Raw genomic sequence first — 5,816 nt, forward strand, 5'->3', positions numbered from 1 at the left:
TTACCGTAATATTTTTATGTACAGAATAATGAGACAAATCAATTGGTATAAAAAAAAATTGTTTTTGAGAAAAAGTATGTAATTATTTACAATGTATTTTTTTAAACAATTATTTGTCTTTTTTTATACTAATTGATTTGCCTCATTATTTTGTACATAAAAGTATTACGACAAGATTATCGAAAACTAAATATTTTACAAGATATTTTATTTTTTATATCAAAATATGTCAGAATAAGATATAAAATGGGTTGTCCGGAAAGTTCGTGCCGATTTTTGGTAGGTGGCGTAAGGACAGGTTTGAATATATCAGAACGATTGAAAACAAATGACATGCCTACATATCGTAAAAGACGGTACTTCAGGCATATTTTGAAAAAAATTTAGTTACGATACGTTAATTTTTGTCAGTTTTATACGCCTTTGAATATGGAAGAAAACAAAGTGCATTTTAGGCATTTAATGCTTTTCTTTTACCGGAAAGGCAAAAATGCCACACAAGCGGCAAACAAGATATGCGCTGTTTATGGCAAAGGTACTGTAGCTGAAAGAACTGTGCGGAAGTGGTTTGCTAGGTTTAAAGCTGGTGATTTCAACCTTAAAGATCAAGAACGCCCGGGTAGGCCCTCCACCACAGATGAAGATCAGATTAAAACATTGATCGAGAATAACCCACGCTATACGACACGTAAATTAGCAGAAATGTATACTATATAATTTAATAAATGTATACTAAAATTTAAATTTTCTGCGTTTCAATTTTCCTTCAAAATCGGCACGAACTTTCCGGACAACTCAAAAAGTACTTAATGAAATAGTACTTTATTATAGTGTTTTGGAAAGCTCTCAAGATGGGCTACAAGAATATGCAATAAAAAATATAGTTTTCCATTTAAAAAATTAAATGTGACCTTCAAATAACTCTTCAAAGTCAAACCAATGATATCATTTTATGGCCTCTTCGAAACCATACAACTTTTGTCTAAAACATTTTTTTCTTAAACTTATAGATTTTAAGATATTTCAGTGGATACATTAAAATGGCCTACCCTGTATTACATATACATATATATATATATTTATTTATAAATAAACGTAATCGTTATTTATAAATGCATGTTTTCATCAAAAATGTATTAGTGTATATTTAATATAATGTAATACATATTTAAATTGACTCTCCATTAGTAATCTTAAATTTTATGGGAATCACTAAAATTTCCATTTTTATGATAGGCATGGGTTAAAAAATGCTGAGCCGGCCCTGCAAGGCCGTTTGCGCGGCATTACTGCAAGTACATATAGTGGAAGAAACAGTGAGTACGTGTACGTACCGCGTATGACTTGCTGTCAGATTTATCGCTGTAACGCGACGTTATACTCGCAAGGAACATTTGGCAACGCGAAAATTCAAAAAAATCTGAAACTGTTGATACGACAGTTTTGTGTATACGGATGGCGACCCGCGGTCGATATCGTGCTGACACCTGCACTCAGTTCTTTATAGGGACTTTCTTTCTCACTACCTTATCTATGTTGATTCTAGTACTTTTCAGTTCGAGTCACGATCGTCACATGAGTTGTACCGTGTATCTCAAGTCGCATACAATTAAACGCATTGATTATTATTGTCGTAAATAATTGTGTTCCGTTCAATTCCTACTGCCCCCTTGATCACAAAAACTTTGCATAATTATAGAGTAGTAGGCCCTAATAACGAAACGATTTTTTGTTGGTGCTAAAAAACGGTTTTAGGGGTGAAAACAACCCATTAGAAAAAAATCGGTTTTTACATTTCGAAGCGAATATCATCGAAAAGAAATATGAAAAAATTGTTTAAACAAAAATTTTATGGTTTCAAATGTACTTTACAATGGCGTATCTGGATTTAAAAAAAATGGTAAATTTTTCGAAATATTTCCACCACCTAATATTTTTCTTTGATATTTTGAAAAAATTTTCAGATTATATTAAAGCTTATGTTGCGCCAAATTCAACCGTGTATGATAAAGTTATGTTGCGGAAATTAATTCTTGAGAAATAAAATAAAGACGCACGCTACCTATACTAATCTTATTCGCTCGTTGTTTCATGACGTCTTATCTCTTTTTTCTTTTCTTCGTAAGGTCTCGCTATACACGATAACGATGCTGAATATTAGTAATGATATTTATAGCCCAGTTACGTAAATAATCTTTCTATATTATACACATTGTATCATAATAATACAAAAAAACGGAATGAGAGTCTTGTATTATTTGAATAATATTTTGCAAATTAGATTTTAATTCAAGATATAGAAACATAATATACGAAAAATGTTTAAATGTTTTATAAAACTACAAGAATATGCAATAAAAAATATAGTTTTCCATTTAAAAAATTAAATGTGACCTTCAAATAACTCTTCAAAGTCAAACCAATGATATCATTTTATGGCCTCTTCGAAACCATACAACTTTTGTCTAAAACATTTTTTTCTTAAACTTATAGATTTTAAGATATTTCAGTGGATACATTAAAATGGCCTACCCTGTATTACATATACATATATATATATATTTATTTATAAATAAACGTAATCGTTATTTATAAATGCATGTTTTCATCAAAAATGTATTAGTGTATATTTAATATAATGTAATACATATTTAAATTGACTCTCCATTAGTAATCTTAAATTTTATGGGAATCACTAAAATTTCCATTTTTATGATAGGCATGGGTTAAAAAATGCTGAGCCGGCCCTGCAAGGCCGTTTGCGCGGCATTACTGCAAGTACATATAGTGGAAGAAACAGTGAGTACGTGTACGTACCGCGTATGACTTGCTGTCAGATTTATCGCTGTAACGCGACGTTATACTCGCAAGGAACATTTGGCAACGCGAAAATTCAAAAAAATCTGAAACTGTTGATACGACAGTTTTGTGTATACGGATGGCGACCCGCGGTCGATATCGTGCTGACACCTGCACTCAGTTCTTTATAGGGACTTTCTTTCTCACTACCTTATCTATGTTGATTCTAGTACTTTTCAGTTCGAGTCACGATCGTCACATGAGTTGTACCGTGTATCTCAAGTCGCATACAATTAAACGCATTGATTATTATTGTCGTAAATAATTGTGTTCCGTTCAATTCCTACTGCCCCCTTGATCACAAAAACTTTGCATAATTATAGAGTAGTAGGCCCTAATAACGAAACGATTTTTTGTTGGTGCTAAAAAACGGTTTTAGGGGTGAAAACAACCCATTAGAAAAAAATCGGTTTTTACATTTCGAAGCGAATATCATCGAAAAGAAATATGAAAAAATTGTTTAAACAAAAATTTTATGGTTTCAAATGTACTTTACAATGGCGTATCTGGATTTAAAAAAAATGGTAAATTTTTCGAAATATTTCCACCACCTAATATTTTTCTTTGATATTTTGAAAAAATTTTCAGATTATATTAAAGCTTATGTTGCGCCAAATTCAACCGTGTATGATAAAGTTATGTTGCGGAAATTAATTCTTGAGAAATAAAATAAAGACGCACGCTACCTATACTAATCTTATTCGCTCGTTGTTTCATGACGTCTTATCTCTTTTTTCTTTTCTTCGTAAGGTCTCGCAATACATGATAACGATGCTGAATATTAATAATAATATTTGTAGCAGACTCTGTTATATAAATCATATTTATATATGTATTATAAATATGTTATAACAAAATAATAGAAAAAATCACATAAGAATTTTTTGCAATTTTCTTTCGGTCGAAGGTAAATGTTTTGTTTTTTATTAATAAATTGTATCGTATATTATATTATTCTCATGTTATCTCATATATCATCATATTAGCTGCATTCGGGGAGACGCTATTAAGGCTATAAACGCAAACGCTACAAACTTTGTTCGGGGAGCCAATAGCGCGATAGCGATAGTAAGCTCCTCAAACGCAGCCGAGTAAAATTGGCAACATGGCCGACGTTGGTGCAAATATAAACGATAAAGCAACAAATGTTTATATTTATATTTATGGTTATGCCTGCGCAATCAAGTGTTCGAGCATGTTCGAGGAGAGAATAAGCGCCAATCAGTGCTAATAGCATCTCGTGCCTCACCTCGAAAATAATAGCGAGAAATAGCTCGAATGATGATGTCACGCTGCTTTTAGAGTGACGTCATCATCGATTTCATAGCGCCAGAAAGCGTCTCCTCGAACGGTCTCCGACGATAATTGCGCCAATATCGTGCTCCCCGAATGCAGCCTATATTAATTACAATATATCAATTCTATTTAATAAAGTTAAATCGAGAGAAGCACGTTTAGTTTATAAATAAAAAATTAAAGTTTCTCGTATAATTGCGCTATATATGAATATATATCTTGCATTGTGTATATATAATACACTCAAAAAAATGTCTTGCTGATATAGGTAGATTTCTAGATGTCACAACAAAAATTTATCGCTATTTTTTGTATCTGTTAGAATATTGTCTGTTACATATAGAATTTATAGCAGCAATATTCTAATAATATCTTCTAGAAAATTTAGGTCCCATTGCCAAATGTTAATCACTGCATTGGATAAATATGAGTTTCGATACTACAGCTAGAACGATCTTTGTGAGAAATATAACTGCCAATTATAACTGCAGCATCGAAAAATTGAGAAAAATTGTTTAAAAGAGCTAGATAGATTGAGCGCGTTATACAAATATGTTAGACGTGAGGATTATATATTCATTTGTTTCTTGCCGCTAATTTTTTCTGTCTACCACAGCCAAACTTTATAACAAGTATGATTGGCCTTAACATGGATAGGCGCCACAGAAAAACATTCTTTCTAAATTTCACAAACAGTTCAGATATAAATTCTGTCTCTGTCACTTAGATTGATTAAATGCGAAACATATGCGATATCACAGTATTTGCTAATCATTTATGTACCTCAGTTAATTTTGCGCACCCAGAAAATTTTTGCTGTAGTTGCAAAACCACTTTTTGAGTGGAATCAACATAGATTACACGAAGAAAGGAAGTAGTAAGATTAAAGTCGTATAATATACAGAATGTTCTAAAGTTTTCGCATAGTTCTAAGAAGCGTTTCTTATCGATTTGAAATCGATTAACAAAAATCTCATGTTATTAAATTAAAGACTTATCGGCTCATTTTGAGCGAACATTTAACACGAAAGTTTTACATAAAGCCCGAAAAGAAATATCTTTTTTAGATATAAATTTATGAAATATGACAAATAAGAAAACTTAAGTCTTTAATGCAGATAATTTCTCTCTCTCTCTCTCTCTCTCTCTCTCTCTTACTCTCTCTCTCTCTCTCTCTCTCTCTCTCTCTCTCTCTCTCTCTCTCTCTCTCTCTCTCTCTCTCTCTCTCTCTCTCTCTCTCTCTCTCTCTCTCTCTCTCTCTCTCTCTCTCTCTCTCTCTCTCTCTCTCTCTCTCTCTCTCTCTCTCTCTCTCTCTCTCTCTCTCTCTCTCTCTCTCTCTCTCTCTCTCTCTCTCTCTCTCTCTCTCTCTCTCTCTCTCTCTCTCTCTCTCTCTCTCTCTCTCTCTCTCTCTCTCTCTCTCTCTCTCTCTCTCTCTCTCTCTCTCTCTCTCTCTCTCTCTCTCTCTCTCTCTCTCTCTCTCTCTCTCTCTCTCTCTCTCTCTCTCTCTCTCTCTCTCTCTCTCTCTCTCTCTCTCTCTCTCTCTCTCTCTCTCTCTCTCTCTCTCTCTCTCTCTCTCTCTCTCTCTCTCTCTCTCTCTCTCTCTCTCTCTCTCTCTCTCTCTCTCTCTCTCTCTCTCTCTCTCTCTCTCTCTCTCTCTCTCT

This window comes from Formica exsecta, unplaced genomic scaffold (assembly GCF_003651465.1).
Source record: "Formica exsecta isolate Colony F162 unplaced genomic scaffold, ASM365146v1 scaffold1184, whole genome shotgun sequence".
Classification (NCBI taxonomy): Eukaryota; Metazoa; Arthropoda; class Insecta; order Hymenoptera; family Formicidae; genus Formica; species Formica exsecta.